Genomic DNA, 20,116 nt, shown 5'->3' with positions numbered 1-20,116 from the left:
AGACTACCTGAATGTTTATGGCCTGCTTCAGCTGTCTGTGGATCCTGATACATCTGTTTTTTCCATGCCCGAAGTATTTGAGTTTCATTTTCCAAGATACAATCTTACTAAAATCCCTGCTTTGTTCCAATTTGTGGGGGGTGGGGGCCACGGAGTTCACACGCACACGCGCACACGCGCACACACCCACACCCCTAGGTTTCACTGTTATGGATAGCTTTCCACAGAAGGGCAGCTCTAAGCACAGGGTTGGCATTTCTCCTCTGAACCTCACAGAGATACACCCGGCCTAGCGGTGAATGTGACATCATCTCTGGCTCCCCCATATAATCTGCAAACCCACTTTGGGGGCTAAAGATGTGTCATTAAAGTTGTGAAAAACCAAACAGACCAGGATTGGCGCTCAGGGGTAGTGTTTGTCTGGAATGTTCAAGGTCCTAGGTTCAAGCTCCAGTGCTGAACCAATAAAAATAAACAAAAAACTACTATTGTCTGCTTATTTTCACAAAGTAAAAGAATACTGTTCAAGATATAAAGAAATGCAATTTTTCCCTCATGATCATCCTAAACTTAACTCTGAAAATGACCTTGTAAATACATACCCTTTGGATATATATATATATATGTATATATATATATAGATATATACATATATTTTTTTTTTTTGAGACAGGGTTTCTCTGTGTAGCTTTGCGCCTTTCCTGGAACTCACTTGGTAGCCCAGGCTGGCCTCGAACTCACAAAGATCCGCCTGGCTCTGCCTCCCGAGTGCTGGGATTAAAGGCGTGCGCCACCACCGCCCGGCCCCTTTGGATATATTTGCTTACAGATTCAGATGATATATAGACTAATCAACTAAAAATTATATAAATATGTAGGTAGGTGAATACAGGCACAAGCGATTATTTGTAAGAGTTACAAGGTATCAATATGAACCACTTGAAAACTGGCATTATTACACTTGCCACTTGGGAAGCTATGGAAGGAAGCATCCTGAGTTTGAGACTAGCTTAGGCTCCATAGGAAAAGTCTGCCTCTAAAATCTAAACTCAAGGCCCAATACAACACACCATCAACTGGGGAGACGGCTCTCAGTCAAGTGCAAACATGAGAGCCGAGTTCACAGCCAGCACCGTATTAAAACATTGAGCTGGTGGTGAAAAGTCTGTAACTCAAGGCTGAGGGGGGTGGAGAGACAGGGAGAGACAGGCAGATACCTGGAGCTCACTGGCCAGCTACTACTATACCAAGTCAATGAGTGCCTGAGGCTCAGTAAAGTCTTTTTCTCAAAACTAAGTGGAATGAAGCCAGTCTGGTCTAAATAGTGAGGCCCGTCAGGACTACATAGGGAGACCCTACCTTTAAAAAAAAAAAATGCCCGGCGGCGGCGGCGCATGCCTTTAATCCCAGCACTCGGGAGGCAGAGGGCAGGTGGATCCCTGTGAGTTCGAGGCCAGCCTGGGGTACAGGGTGAGTTCCAGGAAAGGCACAAAGCTACACAGAGAAACCCTGTCTTGAAAAACTAAAAAAAACAAACAAATAAACAAACAAACAAAAAAACTCCACTCCACTTCACTCTCAAAATATATATAATGCAGATTAATGAGGAAGACACCTGAAACTGACACATGGCCCCAACCCTCTGACAGCATGTGCACATGCGTGTATGGGGGGGGACACACGACTCACACATATCCTACATATACATACACAAAATTACAAACAAGATAAATAAACAATAGTCATCAACAACAAAAACACCATAATCTCCAAATTCTCTTTGTAACAACAATTCCTGAGAAGGATGCAATACCAATGGAAGACAAAATACAGGCAGATACTTAGAATTTCTCCTTTCAAGACTGAAAGGGCTAGGCAGAACATTTTATAGTGAGACATACTGTAACATCACAGCTTTCATTCTGAGAAGTGAATCTCTTAAAAACTGCTTTGGTTTCAAAGGACTTGTGAGCCGGGCGGTGGTGGCTCAGTGAGTTCGAGGCCAGCCTGGGGTACAGGGTGAGTTCCAGGAAAGGCGCAAAACTATACAGAGAAACCCTGTCTCAAAAAAAACAAAAAACAAACAAACAAAAAACAAACAAACAAACAAACAAACAAACAAAAAAGGACTTGTGAGTAGACTGACTCCAGAATTAATGCCTTAGAGTGAAACTAGGTGGAGACAGCATACTCTTGCATCACTTAATGGTAGAGGACACTCTCTTCTTTCTACACCATGGCAATCTGGTGAATTGAGAGAGATAACTGAGCAACTGTTTGAGGACGAACACAAAGGCATACTTTCCCTAAGAAATTATGGCATTTGTTTATCTCCTACCAACTACCTTGATCTAGCCAACTTTCCTGTTCTGCCCTGTTCACATTCTGATCTAGCAAGAGCAAAGGGCCCTCCACAGACAGGGTCACCTGTGCCTAAGTATTTCTTAGTGATGACAACAAGTCTCTCTTGGCAAACATGACAATTCCTTATCTTTCCAGGAGCATATGCCCAGGTTCCAACTCTTTAATCTCCTCCCATCCACCCATCCTGGTGGTAGACTGGATGACATTTTCCCCTTGAGGAACAAGTCCTAATGCTTCAGTCTCCCATCAGCAACCATCCACTCCAGACAGTGGACTGAATGCCATTTTCCCCTTCGGCACACTCCATCCTTTGCATTTTCCTCGCGCTACCTGCACTCTTTTCTGGTGATGCTGGCAAGTGAATCCAGGTCTCATGCATGCTAAGCACACACTCTTCTTGTGAGCCCTCAGGTCTACACTGACTGAACTGCACTTTCCTCAAAGCCCAGTGTCTTCACACGATCTCTCTTCAACTCCAAACTGAGCTATTCTATGTTCTACTCTGGCTTATGAACCTCTGTGTTTGCTTGGGGAAAAAATGTAAATACATTTCCATAAATCTGCCTGGAGTGCAAAGGCCATCCCATGTGCTTTTCACAACATAGAAGACTACATGAAAGCTAACAATGAGATATGGTGTTTCTGTGTGCAGCATCTGATGATACCAAGTGTCTTGAACCCAATGTTCTGGAATTCACTATTCAAGAGATGATTTCACGAGGCTGCTTAATCAGCTCTCTCTCCTTTATCACTAAGGTAGTAACACAAACTTCAACTTCCACGTTTATGACATTGAACCAAATACAATACACCAACAAAGCCAGGGTGACACAAGTTGGAAAACTACTTCTCAAATATCTTTAACAATGGAAATATTTAAAAAGTCAAAACATCTTCTTCCACTTAGCAGTTAAAGTAACTACATATTTTGAAATAACAGTTTTACTGAGATATAATCACAAGTTACCCATTTAAAGCATACAATTTAGTAATTTTCAACACATTCAGAGTTAAACTACAACCCCACAACCAGTAAGAATTTTTATAAGGGGACTTTTAATTGGCAGTCATTTATAGTAAGTATGAAAAATAAAATGTATTTTACTGGTTTACATGAAATGAACATGCTGTGGATGATTGCTTGATAAATAAAACACGGATTGGCCAGTAGCCAGGCAGGAAGTATAGGCGGGACTAGCAGAGAAGAGAATTGAGAGAACAGGAAGGCGGAGAGGAGGAGACACCAGCCTGCCGTTCAGGGAGCATCATGTAGAGGCAGCAGGTAAAAACACAACACGTGGAGACATACAGATTAACAAAAATGGGCTGAGTATAAGAGTAAGAGCTTGACAATGGTAGGCCTGAGCTAATGGCTGAGCAGTTCAAATAATATAAGCGTCTGTATGTTTATTTTATAAGTGGGCTAAGGGACTGCCGGGGCTTGGCGGGACCCAGAGAGAAAAACTCTAGCTACATGAACATCTTAACAACCTGCACACACACTAGGCTGTGGTAGTTCCCAGAGAGCAGCTGTCCAGTCTGATCCCTAGGACGCACACATGGAAGGGGGGAACCAACTCCTCCACTGTGCCTTCTATCTCCACAGGCACACTCCAAGCGCTTACACACATAAATTGAATGCGTGTACACTAAATAAATACAATTTAATGCACAAATATGAAAAGTTTTCTTGCTTAGTCTTCCCACTTTTTCTTAGGATTGTACAGTTTCTTAAAAGTTTATTTTTTTCCAGCAATTCCAAATATTTCATATTTAGACATTTCATTTTTTTCATAGCAGAGTATTTCTGTTCTGACATTTATAATACTGCTAACAAGAAATCAATATCTTTGTATAAAATATGGCTACTGGGCTGAACTCTTTAGCTCTTTAACTGACTGTATTCATTTTACTAAGTTTAGGATTATAACTAGCTGAGTGCACTGAAACATGCTAATAATCCCAGCACTTTTCAAAACGGCTCTAGAAACTATAAAATACCATCAAGTTTAGTTAAACAGGAACTGTTAAGAGGGTGACAACTGGTATTTACTGTGTGCTTGGTTCTGGTCTACTCATTTCACATGTACTACCTCACAGCAAGCCCGAGAAGATTATTCTTCTAGTCACACAAATAGAGCAATTCTGAGTAAGAGCTTTAGGCTGCAAGCCACCTAGCCTGGGTCTGGCACTAGTGGACATTTAGCCTCAGGGTTTCTCAGGCTGGCATTCTCCAACAAGAGAGTGCTAACTAGACCGTTCTTCCTGCCCACAGCTCTTAGAAAACAAGCAGGAGACAAGGACACGTACAGCTGGTGCCTACTGCTGTCCCGCTGTCCTGGCCAGGATAAGAACATGCTAAGTTAGGGAGGAACAGCAATACTGGAAGAGTTTCCTTTTAAAGGTAAAATCTCACTGCAACCCAGGCTGAACTCAATCCAGTGATCCTCCTGCCTCAGTCTCCCAAGTGCTGGGAAAATGCCTCACAGATTTGACTAAAGGCTAATCTGATTTGAGGGCATTTTCTCAATTGAGGTTTCTCCTTTCCAGATGACCCTAGCTTGTCTCAAGTTGACAAAACAAACAAAAACAAATAAAACAAAAACAACCTAAAGACCTAACTAGTAAAATAGAATCACTTCGTTAAAACATCAAAAATATTCTAACTTAAAACCATCTGAATGTTTTCCTTACTTAGAATTCTGAAAGAAGGAAAATAGCTAATGACCTGGAGCTTCTAGAAATCAACACCTGGCTGTGGCGTACGGCAAATGTACCAAGTTCCAGCTCTATGGTTTGTAGACTTCACCTTTCCATTCAATGGAAGAATAGCACTTGAACTTTCTCTAGTCTTCCTGTAAAACTCCATTTCTTCTCCGCTCCTTAATCAGCACTGATGGTAACTCAGTAACACACTGCCTGACCAGAAGGCTTGGCTTGGCTATGTTCCAGGATGGGTCTACAACCCATCAAGACAAAACTATACCATGTACACAAGGTTAAGCTCTGCACTACAGTTCTGAATGTAGGACCCTTTCTAGATTTACAACTGAGGCTATTGTTTCATTTATTAAGCACATGAAAACACTGGGTTCTTATAAATGGGCTGAATACTTACATAGGTCTTGACAATGTACCAGCAACTGGTATACATGTGTAGGTTGGCAAGTACTTTGTACCTCGATTTTCGTGCTTGCACCAGCATAGAATCCAGGTGCTATTTTCATACTGAACTGGCATGTGACAAGGATATGGCTGCTGCTCTTAGTTTAGCACCTCTTGCATACCCCCGACTAGTGACTCCACTGACTACTCGCTGTATTTAACAGAGAAGCCCTTCTCGGGTGCACCAGAACTCCATAAAAAATGTTCACCAGGGGTCTAGAGAGATGGCTTAGCAGTTAAGAGTGTCTGCTGCTCTTGAAGAGGACTTGAATTCAGTTCCCAGCACCATGCTAGGTGGCTCACAACCTCTTGTAACTCTAGCTCCAAGTGTTTCTTTACCTCTGCCCCAGGAAGGCACTTGAATGTACGTGCACACTCCAACATTCAAATACACTACAGTTGAAACATATTTTTCTTCCCCGAGACAGGGTCTCACTATGCAGCTCTGGTTGTCCCGGCACTCTATGTAGACCAGGCTGGTCCCAAACTCACAGAGATCCACCTGCTTCCCAAGTGCTGGGATGAAAGACATATGCACCACGCCTGACCTTTCTTTTTTTTTTTTGGGGGGGGGGGGGAACTTAATTTTTTTAAAGTCCGGGGAAAAAAAGTCAAGTGAGGAGGAATTTACTCTGGGCTAGACCACTCAAATGTGTTGTGGGTCACATAATGCATGAAGTAGTCAGCTGTGGATAAGACAGTAGTTGATCTGGTGTCCACCATTACTGATCTGCTCTGTCTCTTTTCTTGTCTTAAGGCCCCAGTGACAGTAGAAATATTAAGAATAGGAGAAGTAAAAATAACCTGTAAAAATGGGAATAAAACAAGAAACATCAACTTTTATTTTTATTTTAGTGAATTAGAACTACAAGAAACAGGGTTGGGGATAACTTGGTGGTTAAGAGTACTGGCTGCTCTTCCAGAGGACCTGAGTTCAATTCCCAACACCAACATGGCAGCTCACAACTGTAACGCCAGTTCCAGGAGATCTGACACCCTCTTCTGGCCTCCCTGGTACCTGTAGACACATACACAAAAACCATTCAACTATTACCTGCCACATGGCTGCAACAATCGCACCTCCATGAAATCCTGTCAGTTAAGCTGGAGAAAGAGAGATGGCCAGATACCCTCACACAGACATACATCCAGGCAAAACATCAATGCACATAAAATAAAAATAAATAAATCATAAAAAAAAAACCTACAAGAAACTAATCATTGTAGCAAGCACACACACTGTTTAGACAGGGTCTCACTATTGTAGCCCAGGCTAAATTCAAATGTGTAAACCTGCCTCCTGCCTCAACATCCTGAGAACCAGGATTACAGGCATGCACCATAATGCTGGGCTAGTATGGATACGTTTGTATTTAATTACATGCTTATTCAAGGAATTATGTAAAAGAAACTTTTTAATTGTGCAATACTGTACAATAAAGCTTATATAACTAGGAGGTAAAACTTTTAAGTGTGTCCTTTCTGCTGACGTCACAACAAATAACACATTCAACTACAGATCAAAGAGTCGGCTACTTAAAAAATTTCCAGAGTCATAAAATATCCTGAACACATATATGGCACAGAAAAAGAGCTCTGAGAGCGTCAGTCACTGTAACAGCTACTCTGTACTTGGAACACGCCAGATAGTGTGCACAGTGTTTTCTTACTGAGCCTTCACAGCTTCTCCTCAGACAGCAGTCTGCTCTTACTAGTCTACGAACAGGAAAGCAGGGAAGAATGGGCCTACAATAGGATCCCCAGCAGCATAAACTAGGATTTAAGTCCTTTCTTACGGCCTTGAACACTGAGCTTTTGAGCTGTTCCACTACAGAACTATCTCTATAGCACAGCCTCACTATTATATCTCCTACGTTTATAATCCATGTAACTTAAAAATGTAGTATCTCAAATTGCACGGTGAATTGTTTCTAATAGCTTATAACAAACATTAATAAATCTAGAATACTGGAAAGCATCATACACGATAAGGTTTAAAAACTGCTTCACGGGCTGCAGATATGGCACAGTGTTCTTCCAAAGGACCAGGGTTTGATTTCCAGCATCTACATGTATCTTTGGTTCTAGGGATTCTGACACCTCCTTCTGAACTCCATGGATACTAGGTATGCATGTGGTACACATACATGTAAGCAAAATACTCATTTCAAAACAAAAATATTAATTCTGATAAAAAGTTATCTCCCAGCTGGGTGTGGTAGCACACGCACCTGTAAACCTGTGACAACTCAGGAAGCAAGAAACAAAAACTGCCAGCCAGGCGTTGGTGGTGCACGCCTTTAATCCCAGCACTGGGAGGCAGAGCCAGGCGGATCTCTGTGAGTTCCAGGCCAGCTGGGTCTACAGAGCGAGACCCAGGACAGGCACCAAAGCTACACAGAGGAATCCTGTCTCAAAAGAAAAAAGAAACAAAAACTGCCAAAAGTTCTAGGCCAGCCTAGTCTACCTACCTAGCAAGTTCCAGGCCAGCCAAAGCTACAAAGCAAAATTGCTATTAAAAAAAAATTAACATCTTTATCAGAAAGTATTGCTATGATCATACCAGTAAGTATGCAAAGAGACCATTTCTCAAACTATTCCAATGGAACCTCTCTTAAGGTCTTTGTGGGTCTTCCCAGGGAAAGGGACATTATGACCAAATAACCTCAGCATGTTGGGAAGTGTTGCCAATTGTGGTGCCTTTGGAAAGGGTCATAATGTACACTGTTTTTCTCTGACAAGCTCTACAGAAAAAAATAATCACCTTTAAAAATAAAAATCTGGGCCAGACGATGGTGGTGCACGCCTTTAACCCCAGCACTCGAGAGCCAGAGGCAGGCAGATCTCTGTGAGTTCAAGGCCAGCCTAGTCTACAAAGCCAGTTCCAGGACAGGATCCAAAGCTACAGAGAAACCTTTTCTTGGAAAAACAACAGCAACAACAACAACAAAAAAAAATCTGAGGGTAAGGCTAAAGCCTGATGGTAGAGCATCCATCTAGAATGCATGAAGCCCTGATATCAATCATTAAAACAAAACAAAATAAGCTGTGGTACATGCCTGTAAGCAACACCTGGGAAGCAGCAGCAGAAAAATCAGGAATATAAGGTCATCCTCAGTTATACAGAAAATTCAAGGCCAGCCTGGACATGAGACCCTGCCCCCGCCCCATAAAGACTCACAATAACAGCTACTGAGCTATCAAAGACTAATAATACTCCACAAAACACAAGTTGATAAACTTAGCGGGAAAGGAGAATCCTTTAACTTTCTATTACAATCTCTTCTATTATGTAAATAACTTACAAGTGCAAATACAGCAGGGATAGATAAGTGAGCAGGAAAATGTACTTTGTTTAAGCAGTTCATCTCAGCTGACTACAAATTTTATCATACTATCATATGCTTGTATCATTGATTATTTACAGAAACATTTTATTCCCTAAAAATACAAAGTAAAGCAAGAAGAGACCTTAAAAAGTTTTTCAACAAATAGATCCATATCTGTCACCACGCACAAAACTCAAGTCCAAGTGGATCAAAGACCTAAACATAAATCCAGTTACACTAAACTTAATAGAAAAGAAAATAGGAAGCACTCTTGAACGCACTGGCACCGGAGACCATTTCCTAAATAAAGCACCAACAGCACAGACCCTGAGCACAATAATTAATAAATGGGACCTCTCGAAACTGAGAAGCTTTTGCAGGGCAAAAGACACAGTCAATAAGACAAAAAGACAGCCAACAGAATGGGAAAAGATCTTCACCAACCCCACATCTGACAGAGGATTGAGCTCCACAATATATAAAGAACTCAGGAACTAGACATCAAAGTACTGAACAGTCCAATTAAAAAATGGGCTAAAGAGCTAAACAGAGAATTCACAAAACAAGAAATACAAATGGCTGAAAGACATTTAAAGAAATGCTCAACATCCTTAATCATCAGAGAAATGCAAATCAAAACGACTCTGAGATACCACCTTACACCTGTTAGAATGGCTACGATCAAAAACACCAATGACAACCAATGTTGGAGAGGATGTGGAGCAAAGGGAACACTCCTCCACTGTTGGTGGGAATGTAAACTTGTACAACCACTGTGGAAATCAGTATGGCGGTTTCTCAGAAAATTAGGAATCGAACTACCTCAAGACCCAGCCATCCCACCCTTGGGCATATACCCAAGGAATGCTGATTCATACCATAAAGATACATGCTCAGCTATGTTCATAGCAGCACTATTTGTAATAGCCAGAACCTGGAAACAACCTAGATGCCCATCAACGGAAGAATGGATGAAAAAAATGTGATACATATACACAATGGAGTACTACTCAGCAGAGAAAAACAATGAAAGCATGAAATTTGCAGGCAAATGGATGGAACTAGAAAAAATCATCCTGAGTGAGTAACCCAAACCCAGAAAGACAGTTATGGTATGTACTCACTCATAGGTGGATTCTAGATATAAAATAAAGAACAATCAGACCACAACCCATAGAACCATAGAGGCTATATATATAGCATGGAGGTCCCTAGGACGACTGTGGCATATAATAAATTTCAGTTTTACTCAATTATTGAAAAAAAAAATAGCCAAATGAATGGAAACACATGAACTATGAACCAAAGGCTGAGGGGCCCCCAGCTGGATCAGGCCCTCTGAATAGGTGAGACAGTTGATTGGCTTGATCAGTTTGGGAGGCAACTAGGCAGTGGGACCAAGTCCTGTGCTCATTGCATGAGTTGGCTGTTTGAAACCTGGGGCTTATGCAGGGATGCTTGGCTCAGTCTGGGAGGAAGGGACTGGACCTCCCTGGACTGAGTCTACCAGGTTGATCGCAGTCCTCGGAGGAGGACTTGTCCTGGAAGAGGTGGGAATGGAGGGTAGGCTGGGGGTAAGGGGAGGGGGTGGGAGGGGGAGAATAGGGGAACCCATGGCTGATATGTAGAACTGAATGGTATTGTAAAATAATATATATATTATTTTACAATATATATATATATATATATATATTAAAAAAGAAAAGAATAAAAAAAAAAAAGTTTTTCAAGCTGGAAGTGGTGGCACATCCCAGAACTTGGGAGGCAGAGGCAGAAGGGTCCCTGTGTTTGAGGCCAGCCTGGTCTACCTAGTGAATTCCAGGACAACTAAAGCTGTTATACAGAGAAACCCTGTCTCAAAACACCAAAAAAGGTTTTCAAAAGTGAGAACAAACACCAAAATTTTCAATTCCAACTTACAACCAATATACCTAATATAATTTATTTATTTATTTCCCCCACCCTATACCTAATATAATTTATAAAGGCTGAACAAAGGATAAAGCCATCTTGTAAAAGGGTTGAGAACCAGATTTGCATAGATTGTACCAGTGAGTCAAGTTCCTGCCTGCCTGCCAGAAGTATCTAGAAAAACAGTTTGCCATTAAAGCAGAAAAGAGTTGTTTAGCTAGATTAACAATTTCCTGAGGCCAAGCACTTAAAAACAGCAGAAAGTTTATAGCATGTGAATCAAACAAAAGTCACCAGGGAGTTGTTCCTCGTTTGGGTCACCTTGTCTTTGGCCACCGTTATAATTCTAGTTTGGCAAGGAGTGGTAGCTCAGCTGGTGGAGAAGCTTTATGCAGGTAGAACATCAGCACACATCTGCCAGGAACTGCCTCAGGACTGACCTTGCTATCTCCGACCTGACCCTCCAGGTCTGATCCTTCCTTCCATTCACTGCCTCTGGTTCAGTCAGGTCCGTCCGTCCGTCCGTCCGTCCGTCCATCCGTCGTCGTCCCCAGTGTTGGGGGCAACAGCTCATAGGTCTTCACAATTATGACAATGTAACTCATGGGAGGCCTTGAGAACTAACTTGTTAATCATTATCTGACTGACTGAACTTGTACTTTACTACCCATTTTGTAACTAAGGTAGAGAATTAGAAAACAGACTTCTTGTTCTTCACCTTCACCCTATGCTGAGGACTTAGTGTGAGATAACTCTAGGCACCTGACTCACTGGGAGAAACTACGTGCAGGTGCAGTCAGTCACACGTCTTTACCGTTCTCATAGAGAAACAGCCTTCAAGACCACAAACAAATCCCCAGAGGGAAAAAAGGTAAGGCACACCCCCACAACACCATCACAAAAAAATACAGGCAATATAGACTTGAGGGGCTTCCAACCCTGGCCTCTCGGTAGAATCAAGGATGACTGAAGCCCAGAGTGACATTATTCGTCATCCCATCAGAACCCAGTCCTGCCTACTGCCCACATGCCTCTCATCCTCACAGTAGGAGTAACATAAAAATAAATGCTACCCACTGGACTAACTAAACTATAAACTACTAAGCAAGTATAACTATACAACTAAACCATTTAAATCCAACCATCTTTTTTTGGGATTATAACATGTGGCTATTGTTTAGAAATGTATCAAAAATCCTCAACTGCCTTTATTAATAATAAACCTTCATTTAAAAACACTAACTCAAAAATGCTCAACAAGAAACCAAATCCTTACTGAGAAAAACAATTTCAGATGATGAAGTAATTTAGTCCAGAGAGTTCCTGTTTTGAAGTGGGGCGGGCCTGGTTCCCAATCCCAGCTCAACTGCAGTATTTGTATGCTTAGAAAGTCTCCCATTTGGTTTCCCATCTGTAATGATGGAGACAATAAACACTATGGAGGCTGGTCTAACATGTCAGCAGGTGCGGTAGTCAGGTACAGTTTATCTAGTAATTTTTATTCATCTCCCTTGAGTCCTAGTTCACCCTCAATCTTCACACTGCCACCCCAAACGTAATTACGAACCTTTGTGTGCTAAAGCAAAAAAATGCATACTATATGCTAAAGAACATTTAAAAAAATAGGTTCAAAAAAGACATTACTGGATAAAGTACCAAAATTTCACTCAAGCAATCTCCATGAAGAACAAAGAGACCCAGCTCCAGTTGTGGGGAGAATTCCCACAGAGCTACACCTGATTTGACTCCAGAGTGTTAGCACCTAGCCTTAATCTGCCTGTTGTGATTGCTGCCTTTTGTTTCTTGGTATCCTCTATTGATTCTGGTCTGAGAGTCTTCTGAAGATGGAAAGCCTATGTAAATCTGGCTGAAGAAGAACCAGGAACACTGCAGGCATTCTTTGGCCGAGGAATTTGCATTTGGCATTGTCCCTTTGGGAAGCTTAGATGAGAAGTGTTGGGGTGCAAATTGGAGAACAATAAAAGAGTCCTTTGCTAGACTGCAGTGGTTCCGTCCAAAGAGAGACCTGCAGCTGGAAAGGACTAGAATCATCCTTGAGGTGCCTGTCTCTTGAGTCCATGAACCTTTGTGAACCTACCCACACACCCGTCATACAACACCAGTTCCAGTCCCACAGCTCATAAGCTGTACAACCCTGGGCAAATGGCTGCACTTCCCAGAAAATCCTACCTGCAAAGTTAACCAAACATTGCCTCCAGTTTCGGTGAGTTTCAGTGTTTCCATCTGCAGAAAGAACCATTCTGACTAGACTGTTTCTAAAGTCATAAGGTTTCTTCCACCCAGAACAGTGTATTATTAGCATCACAAAACTTACGATGTCTGGACAGTTAGTATGTGCCAGGCCCACCACCCCTACAAGCCTTTCAGATGTAGTCCTACCATTCCTATCTAAGGAATCTAAACTAAAAAGGAGTTCAGGAACTTGCTTTTAACCCCAAGATTAGCCCTGCCCTCCAAATCCCATAAACCCAAGAATGGCCCACACAGACTTATAAACCACAACCTGTTGAGGCTGTCTTCCCCTGCGCTTAATACAGCAGGTTCGTAATCTGTGGAGGAAGAACAGGACCTTGTTAGAAGGCAAGCTATTGGCCATTAGACAAGACTATAAAAGCGGCGACTTTACACCAAGCCACAAAAACTATGTTTTGTTTCTCAGGCAAATATTTTATCAAAATTAATCAATGAACTGTACTTCCTTGGTCAACAATATACCCACAAAGAATGATTGCTCAATAAAATCAGGCTGCTACTAAACATTGGCGAATTCATTAACTAGGCTCCCTTTCTTTGTAATCTGCACTGAAAATGCACACGAACTCCCCCCTCCCCTCTCTCTCACACACACACACACACACATACACACACACACACACACACACACACACACACACACACACTTGAGTGTGGTGGTACATGCCCGTAAGCCAGTACCTAGAAAACCGAGGGAGGAAGCTAGACTGGTCTAACAGTGAACTGGAGGCCAACCTAGGCCACAATGAGACACTGTCCCCACTCCCCCACAAAACATATACCTATAAACAAGCAAACATAAACCTACAGCTTAAAACAATCCACTGGCTCTGAGTACCAAGAGTAACAAGGTCTCAAGTTAGAAGAAATAATCAAGGAATAGGTATTCGATGAACACAGTCTACATAAACGGCCTGGGCAGGCTTGACCACTCTCCTTCTGGGCGACTTCACACCTGACTGACCTCTTGCAATTCTCTGCATGCCATTCCCCCTTCCTCTGCCAGTTTAAATGCACGGCTGCTATAGATCACAAGTCTATCTTCTCTCTCTTGCCTTCCTGGGGAAAGTTAAAGTGACAGCAAAAGCAAGTTCTGTAAGACAAAAATGGCAGAGGACTATACACACCAACATACGCGCCTGTGCACACGATGCTGACGGCGGCAATGAGCCATTAACCTTCAACCTAAACTGTTACCAAGAACCTCAATAACTCTTCTCTTAATCCTTGGATGGTCTGAGAAGTAGAAGCAAAACGCTTCCCATTTTATTTCCAGACTAGTCTACAAATAATGGTAGTGAAAACACTGCCTCCATCGGCTGCCTCCACCTCGTCCCCTGGATTGATCCGGTGATTAAACTATGTGTGGTGGCTCCTGCCTTTAATCTCAGCCCTAGAGAGGCAGAGGCAGAGGCAGAGGCAGGCACGTCTCTGTTTAGTTTGAGGGCAGCCTGGCCTAGGTTACAAGGCAGCCAGTGCTACACACAAAAACCCAATCACGAAACAACAAAAGCAAAAACAAACAGCCAGTTCCAAAGTCAAGACTCCTCAGGCACAATAGCACACGGCATGTCTAAGCACCCAAGCACTCCAAGGAGGATGAAACACAAGGACCATGTGAGGCCACATACCTGGACCCTAGATAAAACAAACAAGAAGCACAAAAATAGAACCACACCAAGTTTATCACGGGGTTTCTCTGTGTAACAGCCCTGGCTGTCCTGGAACTTGCTCTGTAGACCAGGCTGGCCTGGTCTCACAGGGATCCGCCTGCCTCTGCCTCCCAAGTGCTGGGAGGATTAAAGGCGTTCACTGCTGCTGCCACCACCGCCTGGCTCTCTTTTACTAGAGGTTCAGAATCAGTCTTTTCTGACAAAAAAAAAAAAAAAAAAAAAAAAAAAAAACCAACAGAATGACTATATACCCTTGTGACAATTCAGCTACTTGGATTGCTCTGCGCGCGCGCACACACACACACACACAGTATTTTCACACCTCTGGAATGAAACATCCAAAGTCAGAAGGGATCTAGTCCAGGGATCCATGGAGATTTCATTTTCCCAAACTTTATCATATGACAAAATTTTGTCTACAATAAAAATTTTGCTACTATCCAATTATCTATGACATTCCTATTTATATAACACATAAGAGTACTCATAAAGCAAACACCTTATTAAAATGACCAATGAAAAAGAAACAAATGGATTTTTTTTAAAGGTAAGCTTTCTAGATGCTAGATTGTAAAACATCGGTAGCGAACTTCTGCCCTCCGGGGTTCTACCATTGTGCTGTAAGCCTGTATTTAAGACCTCCCTCCTTCAATAAACGGCATTCGGCATTTAAAAAAAATAATAATAGTGACAATAAATTTTTATTTATTTCTTATGTGTACATAAGTGAGGGAGAGGGAGAAGGCATGTGTGGAGGTCAGAGAACAGCCTTTGGGAATTGGTCCTAGGTCCTCTCCTTCCATTGTGTGGGTTCCAGGACTTGAACTCAAGTCAATCAATAAATAAATCATTAAAAAATAATTTTAAAAAAAAGGTAAGCTTTCAAATTTCAATAATAGTAACCAAAAGACACCACCTGAAATTCTGGTCTACTACTGGATTTTATCTTTTATGCTTGTGGGAAGGAGAGTGTGATTTCGTGTCTGCATCTATACTTAAATATTTATACAGCCAGCAGGACAAGTATCAACAGTGATGAACTTCTCAGGAAAATTATGCCCTTGGTAAAATATAGTAATTGCTACAAAAATCTATACTTAACAAAAACTGACCAAAAGAAAATCTTTGAGTATTAGAAAATAACAAATATGCTATATAGTATACACATTTGCAATACAGAATAAAGATTCACATAAGACAAATTATAAAACCAAACCCAATAAGTAACTGGAATTTTCAAACCATTTCATATTAATCTTATGAAAACTCAGATCCTGCAGTGGTGACACACATATGTAATCCCAACATCCATCTAAGGCCGAAAGATTACCACAAGTTCCAGGCCAGCCTAGGCTACAAAGTTCAGGCCCCTCAGTACAAATGAGACTCTGTCTCAAAAAACAGGAACAAAGCCAGGTGGTGGTGATGCATGCCTTTAATCCCAGCACTTAGGAGGCAGAGGTAGGCAGATCTGAGTTCAAGGCCAGGCTGGTCTTTTAAAAAGAAAAAAAAAAAAGAAAAAGAAAGAAAGAAAAAGAAACAAACAACAAATCCAGCCTACTTTATCATCTCATTTTCTATGATGTTAGAAAAAGAAACAGGGACTGTATAAATACATTTTAGAATGTAAAACACAAAAGGAATAACCGATTTAATTAATACAAGGACCTAGTCTAAAATGCCAATAAACTAAACAATCTTGAAATTAAAAAAAAAATACCCCCCATTAATGATAGCATATCATTTCACTAAGAAATTTTATATGCCAACAGACACTATATTCAGCCTGAAGCTTTCTAATGGCATGCTCAAAAAGCAGTTACCTGTGTGGACAGCCCTAATACAGAGACTATTTTTTTAGTAGTAGGTAGAGGGTAGGAAGGGCCAAAACATTATAATGTTCTTGAGACAGTGTATCAGCCATGAATATAATCTTTCACAGTGCCCTTCCTCTTAAATTTTTTTTTAAAAACTGTATACACACGTAGGTATGTGAACATGAGTTCTGGTGTCAGTGGAAGACAGGAATGTGTGGAGCTAGCTGCTAGAGCTACACAGACAGTTGTGAACCAACCTGGTCGATTCTGGAAACCCAACAGGAACAGAACTCAGGTCCTCTGCAAGAACAGTATACACTCTTAACCACTGAGCCACCTCTCCAGGCCCTCAGTGCCCTTCTAAAAGCACCTCTGCTGTGTGCTCTCCTCCATTCCTCATGATCACATATATGCGTTCTGCCGAATAAAACCATACTCAATAAGCAGCAATGGGGTTCACAATTGGAAGAGAAGCTAATAAATATACTTCAAACAAGAAACTAAATAACAATGCAACCTTGTAAGTAAAAGGCAAACAAAACACTTAAGGAAAACTTCCAGACTGGTGCTATTGGTTCATGCTTGAAACCCCAGCATTTAGGAGGCTAAGTCAGGAAGACTATCTGGAGTTTTGAAACTAGTGTGGCCTCCACAGCAAGTTCCAGGACAGCTTGAGCCAGAGTAAGATGCTGTCTCAAAATGCCAATAAATAAACAATAAATAATGTACATAGTATATCTCTTTGTGTAAAGTAAATATACACAGAAAAAGACCAAAAAGGAACTATACAAAAATGCTGACAGCAACAAAATCTAAGAGATAAGAATAAGAAAATAACTTTTAAAAAATCCAGTTGTTTTTGTAATCCTAGCACTTAGAAGCCCAAAACAGGAGGATGGCAAATTGGAGAAGGACCTGAGCTACCCAGTGAGACCCCGTTTCAAAAGATGAGGGAGCCAGACCGCAGAGGTGCACACCTTTAATCCCAGCACTTGGGAGGCAGAGGCAGGCGGATCTCTGTGAATTCGAGGCCAGTGTGGGCTACAGAGCGAGATCCAGGACAAGAACCAAAACTACACAGAGAAACCCTCTCAAAACAAACAAACAGACAAAACAAAAAAAGATGGGGGTAAGGTGGGGGAGATGAGGGACGTGGAGAAAGGAGAGGTGGAGAAAGGAGAGATGGACTCCTACGTTCACATTTCAAAGAGCATAACTTAATTTAAAAGAAAGGAAAAAAGACAGGGTCTCACTGTAAATCTATCTGGCTGGTCTGGAGTTCCTTATGCAGACTATGTTCCTTATGCTCACAGAGATCCAGTCTCTGCCTCCCAAGTGCTGGACTAAAAGTGTACACCACCACCACCACCACCACCACCACCACCAGCAAGATCATGTCTTACTTTAATATAAAGAAAAGTGTAAAACTGAAAAAATTGTATTTCCTTGTTCATACAAGAGTTTACAAAACCAATACTAGGTTCTAAGTCAGTTTCACAAGTCATATATTGTAGGCTTCTAGCAGCTACTAATTACTTGCTAGGATTATTATTATTATTAACCTATGAAATAGAGCTTAAAAACTTTCACTTCTGGCTCTCCAATATTTTCAGAACTAAAAACTAACAAAAATTGTACCCTTTTAAGCAGAGAGTGTATGTTCAACTAATTGCTAAGGTTTGTTTTTTTTTTTTAAATTTTTATAAACTGGCAGTTTAAATCTCAATTCCAACACACAGGTCCAGAAGTTCTGATGCAATTTGAAAGAACTCACCAACACGAACACCTTGTGTGCGCAGAGGAGGTTAACTTAGGCACCTCTTTCCATAACTTCTAACAATCATGGATCTAGTGACACTTTCGGCAAAAGGTATTTTCCTTGGCTTGGACAAAGATTGCTTAAATATCCTGGTAGCTGTCAAAATCGATCTCAAACTGCATTATACTTAAGGAACAATGTCAACTCCTGACGGTGGCTTTCTTTGCTCTCCTGTCTTTCACAAGAGCGTCTTTAATATGCCCTAGCATACATTTCCGGCTTCATGAGTCACTGAAAAATGAGTTCTAAGTTTTCCGTGGAAGGTCGCTCAAACACCTCCTCTACACCATTCAAAGATCTGACCCCCAACTGCCTCTTTTGACTACCTCACCGATCGCCGCACTCGATGATGGAACTAGCAACATTCCCATGCTCTTTGTACCTTTGTCCTCTACAGCTTGGTTGCCCCTCCACGCCCTTCTCTGCAACCTCCTTCTCCTCCCAAATCCAATCGAGCCTTCTAGACCCAGTTTAGCACCGCCTCGCCCAGGAAACCTCCCAGATTCGTGGGAAGGCGGAAACAAACGATCGACAGGTCTGGTCTTTCCCGAGCACCTTTCCAGCAATTGGTAGTTCCTAAACAGGACTTATCTATCCCTCCTGCCTGGTGTCGTGGTTATTTGTGTACTCGTCTTATCTCTCACATCACAACGTTAAAGCTCCCCGGGGGAGGCCACCTCCCGGCCAGGTTCACCTCGGAGTCGCTACGGCACCAGTACGCAGTCGGCGCTTTGGATTGCTCCAACCGAACCCGGGAACGCGCCGACCGCACAATTCCTAGCCAGAAATCAGTTAGGCATTTTCCCGAAAGGTTCCCTTTAAAAGATAGTGTCTGCGTCCTGCTAACAGGGAGGCTGCGCGGGGCTCGGGAGCTGGGTGCTCCAATCCGCGGCGCGGCGGGAGTGACAGCTGGCTGGACGGGCTCCCCCCCGGTCAGCTGCAGCCCCCGCCGGCAGGCCCCGGGAGCCGAGTCCCGGCGGGGACAGGGGCGGTGCCCAGGACTCCGGCTGACCCGGGCCGCTCCCGCCGCTGCCACCCGGGAAAATGGAGGCGGGCCGGGCGGAAGCCGGCGGGCGTCCGCATCGCGAGCAGGGCCGGGCCGGGGGGTCACTCACGGGGCTGGGCCGGGCCAGGGAGCTCCCTCTCCGCGTCGTCGCCGTCCCCTTCCTCGGCCGCCGCCGCCTCGGGCTGCTCGCTCGGTCCCCGCGGCGCGGCTCGGGCGCTCCGGCCCTCCGTTGTCCTCCGCCCGCAGCTGCTCCGGGCGACGGGCTCCCGCGGCGGCGGCGGCGGCTGCGCGGGCGGACGGTGGCCCAGGGGTTCCCGCGGTGGCCGCCGCGCTGCTGCGCTCGATCCGGCTGCGGCTGTGGCTTTGAGGCCCGGCACCGCCTTCGCCTCGGAGGTCCCCTCAGCCTTCGCGCGGCTACCGAAGCCCCGGACTCTCTCAGGCCGCGCGGCTCCTGGCGCCCCGCGCCCAGCTCCGGCTCGAGCCCGGCTTTGACGTGCGCACTGCGCAGCCGCCGAAGGTGCGACGTCGGGCGGCGCCGCAACGCCCTCTGCAGCCTCAGGCGCCCCCGGGCGGCCGGGAGGACTCAGGGCGCCTGGATCTCAGGCTGGAGAAGAGTTGGCGGCGCAGAAAGAGGCAGAAGCCAAGCGGCTCCCGCTTGCTGGTTGGTACGCAGTCCCTCCTGGGCGGCTGAGCCCTTTTCCTAGAGGAACACACGCCCGACTCCTCAAGTCTTAAAACTTTATTTCAGTGGAGGGCTC

The 20,116-nt window shown here is 43.4% G+C and overlaps 1 protein-coding gene across 1 annotated transcript in view; it reads right to left on the bottom strand.

Moving 5' to 3' along the window:
• Nucleotides 1-19,848, bottom strand: part of Cab39 (calcium binding protein 39) — a 98,664-nt gene extending 78,816 nt beyond the window's left edge. Inside the window, exon 1 of the mRNA XM_028876206.1 lies at nt 19,468-19,848. The gene's annotated coding sequence lies outside the window, so the exon portion shown is untranslated. The remainder of the gene's footprint in view (nt 1-19,467) is intronic.
• Between the last annotated feature and the right edge of the window lie 268 nt (nt 19,849-20,116).

This window comes from Peromyscus leucopus, chromosome 13 (assembly GCF_004664715.2).
Source record: "Peromyscus leucopus breed LL Stock chromosome 13, UCI_PerLeu_2.1, whole genome shotgun sequence".
NCBI classification, from domain to species: domain Eukaryota; kingdom Metazoa; phylum Chordata; class Mammalia; order Rodentia; family Cricetidae; genus Peromyscus; species Peromyscus leucopus.
This window is presented reverse-complemented; position numbering and strand designations above follow the sequence as displayed.